Consider the following 20,548-nt stretch of genomic DNA (forward strand, 5'->3'; position numbering starts at 1 on the left):
ATCCTCTTCCTTCATCATCTCGTCTTCTCTGACGTGGACACTCCTCTCTCCCTCCTCTAAAGACTCCTGTGGGGCCAATACACAGAACACAGAATAATCTTCCACTGTCAAAGTGGTTGCCTTAAGCAGATCTGAAAAGTATGTTCTGACGTACGGTTACATATTTACAGATTATGGGGATTAGGCCATGACATTTTTTGGCGGGGAGAGCATTATTTACCTTAACAAAGTCCACACTCTTGCCCCCCAGAGATTCACATTTGTCTTATATGCCAAATATATTCACTTCATCCCAACATCCTGTAAAGGCTCAACCCATGCCAGTATCAATTCAAAGTCCAAAACTTTAATTGTCTCAGCTCAATGGTCCAAAATCCTACCACTTATATGATCTAAATCAAGTATTGGTGAGATTGTGGATCCAATCCACCCTCAGGAACGATTTCTCTCTATCAGTCCGTGAAACTCAAGAAGCAAGCTACTTGTACTCAAAATGCATCATGGAAAAGATACTGGTTATAAACATCCTAATTCAAAGAGGGAGAAAATTGAAGAAATATTGGGGTCACTAGTCTTAAGAAATTTTGAAACCCAGTTAAGTAAACAGCTTTAGGTATCAGGGTCAGGTAAAAATTGTCTGATTTGCGGCTCCACCATCTGGGCTCACAGTTCTAACCTTGGAGTCATTCTTTTTTTCTTTCTTTCTTTGTTCTTTTGCTTTCTGTGAAAGTTAACATGTGTTTGCAGCTGAACCATCTTTTTCAGCTTGTTTCATGATTGTAGAATTTGGGAAGTCTGAGAGCCCTCTTTCATTTTGTCTTCTCTGAATCCTTTTCAGTCCAAGCTAACAGCATAAAATTCTCAAGTTCTTGATAATAGTTCTTAACTTAAAGTTTGCATTGTCTGATATTAGTATAGCTATCTCAGCTCTCTTATGATTACTATTTGCATGGAATGTCTTTTTTCTGTTCTTTGGCTTTCAGCCTGCCTGTGTCTTTGCATAGAAATTGAGTCTTTGTCACCACACATTGGACACGGTATACCCTGCACTGGTGATAGGTGCATCAAAATCTCATAAATCACCACTAAAGAACTTACTCATGTAAGCAAGCACCATCTGCTCCCCAAAACCTATTGAAATAAAAAAAATACATATTTTTTTAAATGACCCTTTTTAGATAGTATGTAGTTGGCTTGCAAAAAATTTTTGTTTTAATCCATTTTGCTAATCTCTGCTTTTTTCTTAGAGTTTAATCCATTGACATTTGAAAAAATTAGTAAGAAGGAAGAGCTTATTTCTGCCATTTTGACATGTGTTTTCTGTATATAACTCCTTTCTCCCTGATTTCCACCATTCCTGCCTTCTTCCATGGTTAGTTTTTGTGATTAAACTAAAGAGAACATTTAAAATTCCCTTCATAATTCCTTTTGTGTATATTACATAACTATTTTCTATGTGTTACCAAATAAATGACATAGAATCTCTCAGTCATTACAGTCTGATTTGAATTGATACTAACTTACACAACGTTTTTCTCCTATGCAGCTCTGTTTCTCCCTTATGTTACTGATGTCACAAATTACATATTTTTGTCTTGCATGTCCAGTTACATAGATTTATAATTACTTTTTATCATTTGTTTTTGAAATTCTGTAGAAAAAAAAAGTTACAAACAAAAATTACGATAACACTGGTTCTTATGTTTCCCATGTATTTAGCTTTTCTGGAGATCTTTATATCTTCATACAACATGGAGTCACAGACTAGTGTCCTTTCATTTTAACACCAAGATTGCTCTTTAGCATTTCTTGACAGGTCTAGTGGAATTCCCTCCCTAAGCTTGTGTTTATCAGGATTTTCATTCATTTTTAAAGAACAGGTTTGCTAGTGTAGAATTATGTTGATAGTTTCTTTTTCCTTGTTCACTGTAAATCATCTTTCACTTGTTGCTTTCAAGGTTGTCTCTTTGTATTTGACATTTGACAGTTTAATTACAATGTGCCTTGGTGGGAGCTTCCTTGGAGCCTGCCTTCCTTCCTTCCTTCCTTCCTTCCTTCCTTCCTTCCTTCCTTCCTGCCTCCCTTCTTCCTTTCTTTCTTCCCTCCCTCCCTTCCTTCCTTTCTTCCTTCCTTCCTCCCTTCTTCCTTTCTTTCTTCCCTCCCTCCCTTCCTTCCTTCCTTCCTTCCTTCCTTCCTTCCTTCCTTCCTTCCTTCCTTCCTTCCTCCCTCCCTCCCATCCGTCATTCCTTCCTTCCTTCCTTCCTTTTTTTATCTTTTTTTTTAGATAAAGTTTAACTCTTGTTGTCCAGGCTGGAGTGCAATGGCGCAATCTCACAATCTCAGCTCACTGCAACCTCTACCTCCCAGATTCAAGCGATTCTTCTGCCTCAGCCTCCTGAGTAGGTGGGATTACAGGCACCCCCCGACCATACTCGGATAATTTTTTGTATTTTTAGCAGAGATAGGGTTTCACCATCTTGGCCAGGCTGTTCTCAAACACCTGACCTCAGGTGGTCTGCCTGCCTTGGCCTCCCAAAGTGCTAGGATTACAGCCATGAGCCACCATGCCTGGCCCAGTTTTTCTACTTGGAGTTTGTTGAGCTTCTTGTATTTATAGATGCAGCATTTTTTTTTCTCAAATTTGGAAATATTTCAGCATATTTTTTTCTTTTTCTTTTTTCTTTTTTTTTTTTTTTTTTTTTGAGATGGAGTTTCACTCTTATTGCTCAGGCTGGAGTTCTATGGCACGATCTTGACTCACCGGAACCTCTGCTTCCCAAGTTCAAGCAATTCTCCTGCCTCAGTCTCCTGAGTAGTTGGGATTACAGGCATGCCCTACCACGCCTGGCTAATTCTGCATTCTTAATAGAGATGGGGTTTCTTCATGTTGGCCAGGCTGGTCTCGAACTCCCGACCTCAAGTGATCTGCCTTCCTCGGCCTTTGAAAGTGCTGGGATTACAGGTATGAGCCACCATGCCCGACCATGCTTTTTTCTTTAAATAATCTTTCTGCCTCTTTTGTTCTTATTTCTCATTTGTGAGTACACTTATGCATATGTTGATCCACTTGATGGTGTCTCTTAGGCTCTATTTATTTTTTGTAATTATTTTTTCTTTCTGCTCCTTAGGCAGGATAATATCAACTGTCCTATTTTCAAGCTGCAGATTCTTCTCTTCAATCTGCTGTTGAATCCCGCTGATGAATTTTTAAATTTAAGTTATTATAATTTTTACCTCTAGAATTTCTATTTGACTCCTTGTGATAATTTCAATCTATTTGCTAATATTCTCACTTTATTTGCGTATTGTTTTCCTGACTTCTTTTTGTTTTGTGTTCAATTCTTTCCTTAATTCTTTGAGCATAGCTAAGACATTTGCTTTGAAATCTTTGTCTATTAAGTTTGATATCTGGCCTTCCTTTGGATTGGTTTTTCTTAATTTATTTTCATCCTTTGAATGAGCTACATTTTCCTGCTTCTATGTATGACTTGTAATTTTGCTGCTATTGAAAATGGGGCATTTGGTTTAATGTGATAACTCTGGAAATAAAATTCTTCCTCTTTCCTAGTTTTTGATTTTTTAAAATTATTTAAGGCTGTAGTAATCTATTTGAACATTTTCTAAGCCATTTCTGCACACACTATTTTTTGGCATGTATGATCATTGAAATCTCTTTTCCTTTCACTCCTGTGTATTTATTACCTTGACAGAGATTTCCTTGAATGACAAGGGCTGGAAAAAAAAGCAGATTACAAAATATCAATAAAAAATTTAAAAAAGGAAGAAAGAAGAGAAAGAAGAGAACAACCACCTCTGTCAGTCTTTGCAGAATAGTTCTGTGCCAGGGAACTTTTTCACTACTTATCTAGGCCTAGTCTGGGCATTGGGATCAGCCCGAGTTGAAAGAGGAAGTTCTTGGGACTCTGAGGATACATCTTACCTGAGTATATGAGCAGCTTTCTAAACCACACACCCCCATATACATGCTGCTTTTCAATAACCTAATTTCCCAATGATTTTCACCCCAACTTTTCCTTCAGACCTTAGTTTATCTATTGTATATCTCCACTCATAATCTTTTGTCCCAGGTATCTGTAGGTTTGACTTCTTGTAGCTTTTTCAAGTCATGCTTGCCAGTTTTGCCACCTGCATTCTGAGTAATGCAAAGTAAGTGTTTGTATTAATCCTTCAAATAACCTCCAGGCATATTAGAACAGATGTACATAGCACTTTGCAAATATGGGTTACTTCCCCTGGTTCCAGGGGGTAACTAGGAAGTAGACTGCAATCTATTCAATGCTCATACACCTACTATGCTTAAGAAAGGAGTGAGGCAAGGGTGATTTAAGAAAGATTTTTATGCCATTTTTAAGATGTCATTTTTTGATTATCTCCTTAGTTGTAATCCTTTGACTGTTCCCAGAGATCCTACAAATCTAGTTTAGAAAACTTCTGGTTTTTTGTTTATTTTCTACTTTTTTATGTTTCTATGGGAGAACAAGAGCTTAGAGTTGCCTACTCTGCCATTTTGCTCATAATACTCCTGTAAAATAATATTTTTAAAAAGTTTTGTGCCCACAAGAACTGGTAGAACTTTAAAGAAAATAATCATAATACATTTATGACCACAGGAAATCTGATGTTTATGCAATAACATTTGTATTAGGACCAGTAAACCAGAATCCCCAAATAGAGAATGATAGAACTTAAGAAACTAAACTATTTACACAGTAGAACCTCAGGAATTGGTGATACAATAGGGGGCTATAAAAAGTAGAACTCCATTTGATTGTGTTAACATTTTCTGTCTGCTACTTTCTGTATATCATAGGAAGATTGCTGGAAGGGAAATGATGGCTTACTCACTTGGGAAAATAATGAGCATCAGTAATTTATTTTTTTAAAAGGTATGGATGAACAGCTAAGGAACAACAAATTCAAAAAGCCTTTTCAATTTCTAAACAAGAAGGGCTAGGCATAGAGTAATTATTAAAACCACTGATAGCTGTATAAGGAGGCAGCCAGACAAGAATTATGGGCTTTGATAATTCACAACTACTACCAGACTGTGACACATCAGGGAGGAAATCAGAGAAATAAATGCTCACTCAGACGTCTCTCCTACTGGCCTTTCATCTATAGCTAGTAAGTTCCATTGGTTGAACTAAACCAGGAACCAGAGATCAAGGCGACCAGTTAGTACAGTCCATAAAGTTCAGCTTCCTGGGTCAGAGGTGAGAGAAAAAGGTAGAGGATGGATGTGGAGTTGCAAGCACATACTACATCTCAAAATTGCATGAAAAACAAAACATGCCCAAAATAGCTGTTTCTGTACTGTGTAAAATCTAGCCTCCAAAGTCTAGCGTAGTGAACATTTTGTCCATTTCATTGCCCAAATTCTGGCCATCACTATTGCAATGATAAGGTATTTTTTCTCCTACCCTGAAGTCTTGTGTTTCCTGCAAGCCCCAGTGAAACTGTGGCAGAATAATTTCTTAATTTGAAAGTACAGTAAAAGTTCAGACACCATATAATTTCTGACACTGTTGGGGTTGAAGCTGAGGCACTGACAGAGGCATGGCTTTCTGGAAAAGGAAGGATGAGCATATTGTGGACTTATTAACAGGATTTGATGGAAGTCCATGAAAATCAGTAGCAAACATGTTAACCAAATTGTGTGCTTAAACTCAGATATAAATGATCTTCCACCTACTGCCTTTTAGTAAGAAAGAATATGGAAACGGTGGTGGCCACACACAGGGAAATAGCTTTAAAGACAGCTGTCTTCACTTTGTCCTGGGTGTTGTGTACTATCCTCCTGATGGGAGGACTTTACTGCCAATCTGGCAGCCAGACTCAGATTTGTCTCAGTGTAACAATTAGTGTGAAGAGTTTTCCTGGGTGGACAGAAGGTTCAGAATTCTTTCAGGCAACGATATCCAAGCAGCAGACCAAAATGAGCAAAAAAAACAGGGAAATCTGTAAACGCTATGGGCAGAAATTAGGCAAATTTTAGAACCTTGATTGTTGGTTGGTTTGAAACTGTCCCAGTTGTCCCACAGAAATGACATTTACACTTTTTTGAATAAACATAGAAATTGGATCTCTGGATCTTAAAGCTTGAAACGTACGTGTGTCTCATCTGAGTTCCTCTCTTAGGAAACCAACCTTCAGGTAAAAAACTGAAACTCAACAGATCATGGCATCCAGACCCCTTGTTCTTCCTAATTGCTTCCTTACCACTCCCTAATTCCTGTTTTGCGTTTTCCAATTTTAGTTGGTCAGGGAACTGGATTTAAGACTGATCTCCCCTTTTCTCAGCTGCAGCACCTGAATAAAACCTTCCTCCCTGGCAATACTCCTCTCACTGCTTGGCTTCTGTGCAGCGAGCATTGGGACACAGACTGCACTCCTGGCATTTTAGTAACAGGTTCACTTGGGAGATGAAGGGACAGTGAACATAAAGCTTGCTATGGAAGAATGGCAGCCAATGGGGCTTCTTCAGCACTTCTTTCAGTTCATCCTGCAAACCTTGGATTCATTTACCTAAAGCAGTAATAGATCTCCAAATGTGTTGTTTTGCAGTGGGTCCTGGCTGCTGTAAAGAAAATTTGGACCTCTCCGTAAAATTACCCCAACACAGGCACACTGTCCCAGGAACCCATACACAAAACACCCTCTAGTATTCAGGCTCTTAGGGTCTTGGCTTGGGAACACCCTTCACATATTTGGCAAACTCGAGGTGATACATTACTTTAGAAAGAACATCAAACTGTGTGTCAGAGTAGTAGATGTGGTGTGGAAAAGGAGGCTGATAGTTTGAAGCAGGAAATAAGTTTGGAATGAGTGAATGAGTAAACTTGCTAAATGAGTAAAAACTCCGGTATCAATGTGTAATTTTCCTGTAGAAAGAGAGTGGATTCTAGCTATTTTACTTCCCATTTCTAAGCTGATTACATTGATATTTCTGCCACTTAGAGACTCCTTTGGGTTTTAGGTATTTCTGATTGTTTTATTCTAAAGTGAGGATACTTGTCTAATTGAAAATGCTATGTGAAACCCAAAAGATACATGTGTTACATAAAGTATGAAATTATGTCCTTGGTTATAATTTTTAAATGGTAGGAATTGGTTATTAAATGTTGCCAAGGCACTGAATCACATGAGCTTTTTTTCAAACTCTGAACTGTATTTATACCATCTATATTATTTTTATGATATGCTAACTTTGCTAAAAGATGAGGACATACTGCAAGAAAGCACATGTAACCAACTCAGGGAGAAAATAAGGACAGTAATGGTGTCAATGTCATTGGAAGATATTAATTTAGATTTAGCTCTGAGCTCTCTGAACTTGAAGATGGGAAGATAAATTAAAAACAGTTTTAAAATTCCCACTCCATCTTTCCTTCAACTTAAAGTCCATTTCAGTATTTATAGATTTCAGACTTCTTTCCCCCAAAGGCATTTTGATATAGGCCAAGAGTGTCAGACACAACTGAAATGGCAAGAATTTAAATTTATCCTGACAAGATTGGATCCTAGCTCTGACCACTGGCTATCTAAATGTCAACATGACTCAGTTTGTTCACTAGAAAAGAACAAAGGACAAGTTAAAATAACCATTTAAGTATTATATTAAATAACTTGTGAATAGTAGCTAATAATGGAAGGCTTACTATAATAATATTGATTGATTGTTATGTCAGATATGATGCCAGGCATTAATCATATCTTATGAGATTAGCACAGTATCTCCCTGATGTTATAGTTAAATAGTTTAAGTAACTCTCCAGCAGTCAGAAAACTATTTATTGGAGACAGTTGTTGGCTTTGAGTTCCAGACCTGTCAGCACTCTGAGCACTTCCCTACACTGCCTCTCACATAGTATTTGACACAGGTGTTTGAAAAAAGTGATGTCTTCATCTCCTTATTTTCCAAGATGCTCTAAGATTTAACTTGAAAATATGTCAGATCAGAAGAAAATTGTATTATGCTGCTTTATTCACAGAATTGTATGAACAAAACATAAGATATTGCACTCCATCTGTTAAGGTGTATGATTCTTAAAAAAATTCTCTGTAAAAAAGTAACATTTTTGTTATTTAATGACCATAACTGTGGAGTCAATAACACTGTTTTTAGAAGATATTTATTTTTCCTGTTAAACTAATCTTCTTCCATATGATGAAAACATTGAATAATACTGATGGTTTCCTTTATAATTCATCCTAAGTAAGATTAACTTAAACATTGAGAAAAACCATGGGCTCCCATCAAATTTGTCTTGAATTAAAATTTGTCGTCTTTGATTTGAAAACATGGTTCTCTCTTTTAGTGTATGCATGTGTGTGCGCACATGTGTGTGTGCATGTGTGTAAATGTAATGAGCTGAGAAAATGCTCATGTCCTAGACATGCTTCACTGATAGCATTATAGGTCCTATAAAAATTATAGGACCTATAAAAATTATAATTAATTATAAAAATTAATGATATAAAAATTATATAAAATTATATAAAAATTATATAAAATTATATAAAAATTATATAAAAATTATAATTAATTTGTACACGAGTTTACCCTCTGTGTCAGCCCAGGCTTTAAGGTAGTGCCACTAAAACCTGATATGTTGTATGTTGATATTGGCACATGACTCATGCATTGAAATGTCCAGTATCTAGGAAATGTGCACAAAAGTCCTAAAAAGGTCACATATAAGACGATTAAGTAATTTTTGTTTTACCAAATTGGGAAGGGGGAAATCTTATGAACAAAGACCTTTTAAAGATTAAGGGGTGAAGGAGCCTCCAATAACAAGGCTTAGTTTTTACAATTCATTACAATTGGTTAGTCTCTGGTTTTTAGATATTTTTGTTTGTCTGTTTTATTCAGAGGAGCTGAGCATTTGGAACTGTTCCTGGACTTCAAAACATAAAGCCTGCATCCAGGAAAGCAGGTCGCGTCAATTCTGATGGGGCCTTACAGATAATTTAGAGCTTGCTCCCTACACACTAACACAGATGTCCAGAGTCTGAATTTTATGGCATTCCCGGAGAATATTCATGGGTTTCTAGCACAGCTTTGCAACTGACAACAGTACAGTAAGGGCTTATTTTCACAAGTCAACTTCTATTCTTTCTGCATCACAGGTTCGAACAATCATGTCCAATTCTTAATGCAAATTTATTTCCCAATGCTGAGAGTGTCCAGAAATAATTTCTTCCAAGGAAGGAAGTTATTGGATAACATAAGCTACACCCACTTCTCCTTAATTTCTTATATATGGTTATCAAGATGCTTTCGTAAATGTGCTTGAAAGGTTAATAATAAAGGAAACATGAAAATAAGACTAATAAGATAGAATTTTTAAGATGTGGTATAAGGAAAATTCATTCAGGAAAGGAACAACTGTTTCATGCCTCCTTTGATCCATGAAGTTCGTGTCACTGACTTACTTGCCATGTCTCAGGTTTCCTCTGATAACAAACTGAAACAAAGACATCACGTCATCTGGCCACTGAAGGGTCACTCCTATCATCAGTGTATGCTTGAGTGTAGACAAATTATTTACATCTTATCCTGAATAATCTCAATTTGGGGAATTATATGAGGAACTTTGCTGGAAAAACAAGGAAAAACTTTGACCTTTTACATCCGGGTCTAGGAGCATATCTTAAGTAAATAATGATATAATCATACAAGTATGTGTCTGAAATTTCTAAATAAAGAATGGTCATTGGATAAAATTAAATAGTAAACAGGAACAAAATATGATTACATGTAGCTATACTAACTGATAGGAAATATGTCAGCAATATTTTGAAAGACAAAAGAGGTAGCTTATAAATTATTATGTTTTGGTGTTTATAATTGTTAAAAATGTAAGTATGTTTAGATGATTTTTATATACACATATAGTGCCAGAGACTGAAAAGATATTCATCAAAATGTTAGTTCTTCATGATGGAATTATGGGTGTTCGAAAAAAATTTCTTCTCTACACACTTATGTACTATTAGAATTATAACAAAAATTATTAGTTTCATAATAAAAACATTATAGCTATTTCCACTTATCAAAGAAAGAAAATTAAGACAGAATAAAAAGTTTAGTAAAGAAAATCGGTATAAAAATACCACTGAGCATAAAAAGTATGATCACATGATCATTGCAGTCACAAGACATCAAAATCTTTTCTCTGATAGAGCTAATTTCACAGATAGCGTTTATATGGAGTTGGTGTAATATGTAAAGCACTTGTACAGGATGAATTGAAATAATGTAACATAACAAGTCTTCTAATGCCTTAAGCTTGGACAGTCACCCGGCATTGTTCTTGTCTTTACTCATCATGTGGGATCCTCAAAGTGCCTGTGAGAATGGCCGGACTCCCCTCTCCTCCCCGACTTGAAGCATGGCACTTGAGGTTTCCTGACCTTCAATGATTATACTATTCCTGTTATCTTTGGAGAGAAACTCTTTCCTAACCACCCTTAAGAATCCTTGCCTGAACCTGGTATCACATTTGACTATGCCTGGGATAAATATAAGAACTTAGAGGATTATGAGCACAAAAGCATGGAACAAAATCTCGGAAGAAGGTTTCTCAAAGAACAGGAGGCTTTTTAGAGTGGCAAGTACCTACTTCAAATAAAAGCTGCTGAAGAAAACTTGTACAAATTATGCAAACTTGAATCATAGTCCTGGTTGGCCATTGTTCATATGCTAGAGACCGCACTCTTTCTGGGTGATATTTGAGCGGGGAAATCTACCAATGTTTGGATCAATTCATTAATTATTAAATAAACATTTTAAAGATTATAAATTTCTAATCTTCCATCTTCCAGGCTAGTCCTAATCAGCTAGTCCTAATCAAGGAATTACTTAAAGATTAAGGGAACCTGTAACAAGTATAAGCAAAGGGTGGAGTCAGGATGAGAATCCGCTGGCCTGATGAGGAAAGCGCTCTCCACATCAGTTCAGAGGCCCACAGGATGCTGAGGCACAGGCACTGGCAGAGCAGGCACTCTTGTCAATCAAACATTCCACAGCCTCACAGAGAACTGGAGCCCCTTGACCGTATGCTCAGGACTAAAACCTGCCTCTGTTTACTATATCTGGCTCAAATGGAGGACTGGAAAACATGGAAAACCAAAGTGGAAATGTGGAAAATTGAATAATGTTAGCTATTTAGGGAAAATTTAAATGGTATGAAGAAATAAATTTATTTTATAGTTTTAAATTATCAGAAGGATGAAACTTTGAAATTTGACAATTCAATTTATATAAGTTAATACACACACACACACAAATACTATCTAAATTACAGAAGAGAGCCTTATTTTTAAGTCCCAATGCTTACTATAATGATATTTTGGATTTCACTAGCATTTAAATATGCTTATCTCAGTAAGCTAATAAAATATATTTGGAAAACCCTTACCTGTGGTGCACATTCATAACACAATATTATCTTCACATTTCACATGTGCAAATTAGAATAGGTGCAAGAACTGTAGATTAGAATGTCAAAGGGGCTGGTGATAATATCCTATATGATGCATTGTCTCTGCGAATATCTTAATTACTTATGTAAAATAAATCTTTGAAACATTCTCAGTAGCATAAGCGATCCTCCAGCTTTGGTGTGCGTGAAAATCAACAAGGGAGCATACTCAAATATTATTTTTTTGTCTTCATTCTCTGAGATTCTGAGTTAGTAAATCCAGAAGACGCTGAAACCTGCAATTGTAGCAGGGCCCCCAAGTAATTCTAAGTCAAGAATTCAAAACCAAAATTTGAAAAGTGTTGCTCTAGACATTCACATGTGGTTTCTTTCTGGAATGTATCCACAAAGAAACTTTTTCATTTTCTTTCTGATCAATTGTTTATTTTGTATGCTTTCTTTCTCAGCACATGCTATAAACAAGGCACTGTGTGGTACACTGAAAAAAAGACAAAGAAGAGGGATTGATGATCTAGTCATTTAGACAGATATTGTGTGATTTGTAAATTCCTGTGTCATCCAAAAGGCCACTGGAATGACTAAAGGTAGAAAGGTGAGCTTTACTTGTGATATTGCTTTGCAAGTTGGGAAGATAAAGTCTTCAGCATGGACCAAAGTTTCTACAAAAAGGAGAACAAATTGGGTTTTATAACTTACAGGGCCTGTATTATACAAATCCAGCAAGTTTTGGGGAAAAGTTTTGCATACTTATGAAGGGCATCAAGTGCATGTGCAATAGGCAGACATGCATATAATATACATCCATGTTCACTTTGGAGTGGGGCTTTAGCATTAAAATGGGGTAGAATTTAGCTCTTATGGGAAAGGTGAATTACAGAACAGAAAGACAGTTTATGCACACTGTCTATAAGCTGGCTGAAAATGGCTTAAGTTCGCCGCTGTTTATCAAAAAAGAATGTGTGTGAGGCCGGTCCTATGTTCAACCAGAATTGTAGTGGTCTGGCTTGTAAATCACAGTCAGGAGGCATCTGGTAGCTCTTATTGTTAGGGCGTTACCAAGTGTGGCATTTGTTGTAACTAGGAATTTAGGCAATTGCCTTCCCAGGCAGCTCCTGAACCCTTGATATATAGCTTGACATATAGGTAACTGCATCCTTAAGCTTAGGGTCTGCCTTAGTTGATATAGGGGCACCTATTTTGGTGTCTCAGGTCACAAGCACATACTCTATGGATTTATAGGTAAAAGTCATAAAATTAATCTAATAGCAGCTTAGAGATAGGTGGATTCCACTTGATTAGGAAATAATGTGCCCATGGAAGAAGGAATACCTAATGAAGACCTTCAGAGACGTTAGTTTTGTTGAAGAGGGAAAGAAAATGTAAAAGAATGCAGAGGCTGGAATTTTAGGATGGGTTTGGAAATAGAATATAGTCTATTATTTCTAAGTTATATTTGTATACCTGGCTTAAATGTGATTTTGACAAGAATCTGAAGAACTTTCAATGCAATATTCAAGAATGAAGACTCAGTAGTTTAAAAATGGGAAAGTATCAGATATTTCATAGCAGGACAGTGACAGTTTCAATGTTGTGTTTTAGAGGAAGATTTATCACAGCTACAGGAAAATGGACGAGAAAACGAAAAGACTGGAGGCCACAAGTGAACAAGGGCTAATGGTGGTTGTAAGTACAGGGATTTAAAAAGAAAATAAACATTGAGAATCAATTCTGAAGTAGAGGTGAAAGCACCTTGTGACTACTTAAGTGTGTAAAACAAAACAATGTTGGAGCTGAAATACATTCTGGAGTTTCTATTTTGAGTTTTAGGAAAGATCTGCATGTCTTTATTCTGGACAAGGAGTGTTAAGAGAAGTTTGAGGCATGATGCTGGAAGGCACAGGGCATGCTGTATTTTGGCCATGTGCCTTTCATCATACTTTTGTCTTTCTATCATGTGCAGTTAAGTCTTTCATCATCCCAGACCCAAGTCAAGGATGTTCCCCTCTCTGTTCTGGAGCCTCTTTTAAATTCTTGCACTTCTTGATCGCAAGGCTGAATATCAGTGTATTCAACAGAGCAGAAATAAACTTTGTGATAAACTCCATTAGAAAGGATACCACGTAATATGTCTTGAGGATTCAATTGTCATGTGTAATATTTGCCTCTTATATTTTCAAAAATTGACAAAAGCAGAGGAAGTGGTAGGCTTATTTTGCATCTCTTACGTGTAGTTTCTCTACCTTCATTTGAAAAACACAATTTATATATGTACACAGTTATATTAAAAGACCAAAGTTAAATCCCCATTTTCCAAAAAGCAGAAAGATGGTTATGAAGAATTTTTTTTTCGTTTTAGATTCTTACATTGCTGTGAATTTGATGTCAATATTCAATAAAGTACCTTCTGTTACTGGTGATATGAAAATGTGATTGCTATTGAACATTAAACAAGACATGCTGGTAATTTTATAACAATTATGTTTTAGCTTTCCATATCAAAACAATGGTAATCAAATCTCATGCTTGAGAACTTTAGCTGATTGTCACAGGGAGAAACATCCTGCCACCAGTGGTGCAATTATGGAGGAACATTAATGGGATATTTCACCTTCCCTTGAAAGGTAGAGTTAAGTCATTGTAGCTGATATAATGCAACTATGGGCTGATAGGCTGATGAAGCTTATCAAATCTTGTGCTCAGATGTATTTGCCATTATATTGCATTCAAACGCCATGTGTTATAATTCAGTTACATTTCCATGTTTAAGGGAATGAGCTCAATACTCCCATCTGCCACAGAGAATATGGGTCTTCTGAGAATAGAAATGAAAGAACTACCCTCTTATGCCATTTCACATTTCCTTGGAATGAGTCTTGCTCTAACTTACATAGGACTCTAAGCAAAATTTCTGCTTTCATTAATTTTGTTCACCTCTCGTACTTCTTGAAGCCCTCTCCTTGGAGAAAAGGGAACATTTCTGGTCTCCAAAAAGTGGGTGAAAATCTGCAGAGACAATGAGTAGGTATGTATAAGCTATGTAGGAATCAACATCGTGCAATCTGAAGGTTACCGCATAATTTACTTTCGTGACATACCAAAAGATAAATCATTCCAGAAAACATTCGCAAATCTTTTGTCCTGCATTTTCATGTGCCAGTAAGCTTTGTGTACAAACTTGTGAACATGGATTATGGAAACTCACACTAGGACCAAATAAAACAACAAGAATCTTTGTATTAAGTTTTAAAGATGATATCTCCATGTAAGATTTCAATTTGTAAGTGAAAAGATGATCGCACAATGCATGCAGGTCTCAGCCTTTTAAAAAATAAAAATATAACTATGTACAACACTCATTTAATTTTACTACATAAGTGTTTAAAATTTTAAAGGTGAAATGGGGCACAGGCACACGATGAAAACCATTTGGAACTCTTCAATATGTAAACGAAAATGCTGATACTCACCCACAGTTCTTTGTTTTTGCTCCGTAAATTAATTATTCATGCAATACCAGGTGATCCCATGTTAAAGCAGATCAGAAGCAACCAGTAATTGGTATTAACAGTCATTATAAATGGCAACTCTTGCCCTAAGTACCTTTGATGGAAATGAAGACCACATTCTGTCAGCTCCATTATTTTCTTGTCTAAGCAGTGGAGTCAATTATTTGGCAGCAGGAAGAAACTAGACACACCTGACTTCAAACTATATCCCAGGAATTAAGAAATTTTAATATGAATAAAGGTCTTTATAGCTACCATTTAAGAATTCGCAATGGATCATACACTTTACACATATCATCTCATTTACTGAAGCAGTCCTCTAGGATAGCTTTATTTCCTCTTGTGCTACAAATAGAAACCAAGGCTCACAGAGGGTTAAGCAATTTGCTGAGAGGTTCACTCATCTTGTATGTGGCTGGGGAAGGATTTAACTACAAATCTGTCTAATTTACTGGTATGATGGCAAATTACTAACAAAGAACTCTCCAAAATATAGACATTATTTGTGGGATTTGTCAATGCCCATGTGTCAATTCCCACTATTGCCAATTTTAAGCATCCAGAGTGACATCATGGAGTGCAGGATAAGGTAGAACTGCACAAAATCAGCTCTCACAAACCGGTTAGAGCCAGTCTAGCACATTAACAAACTTTGACTTCAAAATTTAAAATTTCCACCATTAGGTTTTCCTACAAACAATAAACAAAACAACAAGAAGAAAGAAAAAACCAGCAAAAGAAAAAAGTAATCTTAGGCACGGTTCTGGCACATCTCCCTTTAACTAACGACTTGGAAGATTTCCTACTCAGATCTTAATTACAACCTGCAGGTGTATTGTATGAGATTAAAGGACTTTCCAACACCATTGAGTTATGTGTAACAGCTACAGGTATCATTTCTTTAGAATTAATATGCAGGACAAACATGCCTATTTATTAGAGATCAACATATATAGTAGAAAGAAAAGTGAGTGAGAAAAATAGGGGAATAAAAGTTTGAGAAACTCCTCCTAAAAATATTATCTATGATTGACTTAAAAATGTATATCAAGGCTGGGCATGGTGTCTCATGCTTGTACTCCCAGCACTTTGGGAGGCCAAGGCCTGTGGATTTCTTGAGCCCACTAGTTTGAGACCAACCTGGGCAACACGGAGAAACCCTGTCTCTATAAAATAATACAAAAAATTAGCCAGGCACAGTGGTGTACAACTGTAACCCCAGCCACTTGGGAGGCTGAGGTGGAAAGATTCCTTGAGCCCCCTTAAAAGTGAATATCAAAACATCACATTGTATACCCTATATATATATATATATATATTACACACACACACACACAATATTTGTAGCTGAATCTCAGTAAAGTTGGAAAAAATGTTTAAGAGCCAGGAAAGTAAAGGTGATTTTAACTGATTGCCTGCTATTTATGATTGGCATTTTATGTTGGTTTGATCATTAAATTATCACAATAATATTTAAGTTACATATTATTATGATCATGATTTTATAAACAAATTGAGGAAGGTAGTAGAGACCACTTTCATCTCAGATTTTCCTTCATCTGTACTTTGAGCCACACCCACTCTAAACAAAAAGAAAAGCAAAATTAAAACAAAACAAAAATCTCTCCAAATTGTGTCCACATTCTCCATATGCCCCGACCACTTCTATGTTGTCTGCCTCTCTTACATATTGATGCAACTCGTTTCAAGGTTTATATGGCATTATCTTCATTCTTTCCTGCATTATAAGGTTCTTCTAGTTTCCAATTAACCTAGATGAGTGAAAAGTACATGGAGAATGTACAGTTATATTTATTAAATGATTGGCTCGTCTCCACTCTGATCTTCATTCTCTCACAGTCTTAAAGGGAATGCTCTTTAATCTTTCCAATTACACATTTCTATTTTCACAAAATCTGCTGTAGCATCGGTAACTACATGCCCTTATTATCTAATGAAATCTTCGTCTCCCAGGTTGAGTGCAAGCATAAAAATGCAGCTTTACTTCATTACTTTCTCTTTTCCTTTTTTTCCCATCTCTTACTCCCTTCCACCTTAATGGCTGTAAATATGTATACAAACGTGCTAAATAAAATGGTTGTCACCTGGTTGTTATGCGATATGAGCGATTAAATACTCAAAAAAGAAATGGAAAATATCTTTAATACGCAATGTAATTTAATGGAATCATAGAATATGCTTTGGCAGGAAAAATGAAAAATATCTGTTTTAAACTTTTGATTTATTGAAAATCGAAGAATTTGACAATGGAGAAGGCTTTATTTTTGCCACAAATTAGTCTTAGGAATATGCACCAGAGGATAAAATATTTTAAGCACAGACTTTTTGAAAGAAACCAAGAAAATATATATAATTGTGAAACATACATTTTTTCTGAGATTGCATATCTTGGGGAGAACATGGGGTCACAGTCTAATGTGTGAAATGTACAGAGTCTTTATGACACCCAGACACGGGATGCACACTTTACATAAAGATCTATTCAGGGTAGGTCCTCTGGAATCAGATTGTCTTCGTTTTCTTTTGTCTGAAACTGTCTTGATTTGCTCTTCACTCCTGAGCTCATGAAATGTTATTTTAACCCTTATGAGTGGCTGGCATCTCTACTTTTAGAATATAGAGACTGAAGCTTAGAGAGGTTGACCAAGTTCCCAGAACTTGCCCAGATACTATCTAGCAGAGCAGGTAAATACACCCACGTTGGCCCCCCAGCCCCATGGGCTTGAGCATGATGTCACATATGCGATTCAAACTTTGCATGAACTCGATCATTCTGAGGGCTCAGACATCATCTGCGCACATGGGCAGCGACAAGGCTGCCAGGCAGTTTTCATGGGGCGAGCACAAGCGTGCATGTCAGCGTAAGACGGGCGCGCAGCTGAGGCCTAGGTGGTGAGTCTCCGCTTTCCCAATCCAGGCACCTTCAGCGCAGGCCTTGAGCCGACTTTCTGTGCTCAGTCTCCGCATTCCCAGCCCAGGCACCTGCATTTGGAGGCGCCCTCTAGGGATTGACAGAGGTTCGTCGCTCCGCTCTGGCTCAGTTCTTTGCACCCCAGCCCTTTCCCTCTCCCTCCTGGTTCTCCCGCCCAAAAAAAGGCAAGGCGCTTTTGTTCCGGATTCCCTCCGTAGGAGTGCGATAATGCCCCCGTCTGCCTTAAGTCACCTGCCCCTCCCTAGTATTCTTCCCAGGAGATTAATGGAACACCAGGAGCCCCCGGGTCTTTCTGGCCTCCCGCCTGCAAAATCCTGACCGGCAATGATGAGGTTGGATCCTGGCTCCGCGTCTGGCTAATGCTGCTTACGCACCTGCACACCTGGCTGCACAGATAAGAGAGCGGATGCGCGATGCGCGCCTGCCTGGGCTGAGGTACAACTGAAGTCCAGTTCCAGGACGTCTCCTCCTGTCATCCTCAAAGTGGTTGATGTGAATGCTTGCGAAAGCATTTCTTCCCAACGTACTATGCCAGTTCAGGGAAATGCTCTGAATAATCTGTTTGTATTGGCTTTCATCTGCCGCCTTCCTCACCCTTATACGTCAAGGACTTGAGGCGGGTGCCGACGCCCATCTATTTGCAGGATACAAATAAAGAACTGTATGTTTTGAACCATCCTGTGGCCACTGTTTGTTATCGTTGTTGTTGTTTAGTTTGTTTTGTTTTGTTTTCCTCTAAAATTTATGTATGCCTTTAGCATTTTCTTCCCTTTGGAAAAGTTTGGGCCAAAAGTTTTCATGGAAAGGACACACCAGGTCAGCCTCCCACTTATTTGGATTCGTCACTCTCCTGTGAGGTTCAGGCAGACCTAAATTCAGGGAGAAAACATCTCCAGTGAAATCTGGATTCCCTACTGCATTCAATAATCCAAAAAGAATGTGTTCTTAAAGTATTACCATTTACAAAGCTCTTTGATATCATTTTCTCATTTAAGTTTTGCAACAACCCTACAAAGGAGGTAGGGAAACACTTCCTGTATTGCAGGTTCTAGACCCCAGGCTCAAAGCTATTTACCACCTCGCTCATGGCCCTCTGTTTTGTGAATGATGGACCATGGGTTTGAATTCAGTTCTTCCAAATAAAATCCATTTTTATTCAACTAAACCATACCATGCTGTCTTCAAATTACATACGTCCAAAAACTGAAATGAGCAGCAGAGTTGGTTTTTGTTTTTTTTGTTTGTTTGTTTTTGTTTGTTTTTTTTTTTTTGTTTTTTTTAATGATAGGCTTGAAAGATGTCAGCAGAAGAGACTGTGTAAAGTAGTATATCTGGTTTCTCAGGGGAGACTCCGTGCAGGACACTGGCGAGTGTTGCACAGCAAGTAGAAGACATACTTTCATTTTCTTTTTCTTTTTCTTTTTTTCTGAGACTGAATTTCACTGTTGTTGCCCTGGCTGGAGTGCAATGGCACAATCTCAGCACACTACAACGAGTTCCAGTGCTTCTCCTGCCTCAGCCTCCTGAGTATCTGGGATTACAGGCATGTGCCACCACACCTGGCTAATTTTTTTTTTGTATTTTTAGTAGGGACGGGGTTTCTTCATCTTGGTCAGGCTGGTCTCGAACTCCCGACCTCAGGTGATCCACCCGCCTCAGCCTCCCAAAGTGCTGGGATTACAGGCGTGAGCCACGGCGCCTGTAATTTACATGTGGAAAAATGTAATTTTTCATTTACACATGGAAAAAGAAATCCTGAAATTAATAATTAAGTGAAGCCAAGCTGTAGAAACGTATACATGCCTGTGTTAATGATCTGTAGCTGATGACTTGAGGAATTGGATCAGAGGCAAAAAGGCAGCTAAACTCTCCCATTTAGATCATAAGAAATAATTTTTATTTTTTCAACTTATTCTTGTTTCCACAACTCATGTAGCACGAAGGAGTATAAATTAATAGATGTTATGAACACTTTAGGTTATCTTTCCCAAGCTGAATCTTAGCAACTCCCTCTGAAATGTCTTAGTCTATTTAGAGTTCTAGTGTATTATTTTAGTAATTGACATTAAATCAAATCACTATTTTATTACTTTTGAATCTAATAAAAACACAAAAGGGACATAATAAAAGGGAATCGAACAAAATTAGCTTTAGTTTTAAAATGTCTACAATTTACCTTGCAAGTACATTTTAAAAATATGTCAAATGAAACATAATATTAAAAATGTTGAACCACTTGGGGATCTTTATATTTTATATCTTTAGGGATAGATATTTCATAATTCTCCCAAATGAAGTACCTATATGAAACATTAATTGTCCTTCAGTCTGGCAGACCACTGAAAGCTGTAAAAAATTGCTAGCAACATCAACTCATAAAACTAATTACAATAAATGTTTCTAGCATCTGCTCTTTTTTTTCTTCTTATTTCTCTTATATAAAACTATGCATACAATCCATTTAAACTTATGATTACATAACAAAAAGTGCAAGTTTTGAAGAGGATGAAGCATCTGGTGCGATGCTATTCTCGTTATTGCACTAAATAGATTTAACTAAATAGACTACCTCTAGTCTTCAGGATGTCTACATATTAAGTAATAGTAAGTAACAAAAG

The sequence above is a fragment of the Chlorocebus sabaeus genome, chromosome 21, assembly GCF_047675955.1.
Source record: "Chlorocebus sabaeus isolate Y175 chromosome 21, mChlSab1.0.hap1, whole genome shotgun sequence".
NCBI lineage: Eukaryota > Metazoa > Chordata > Mammalia > Primates > Cercopithecidae > Chlorocebus > Chlorocebus sabaeus.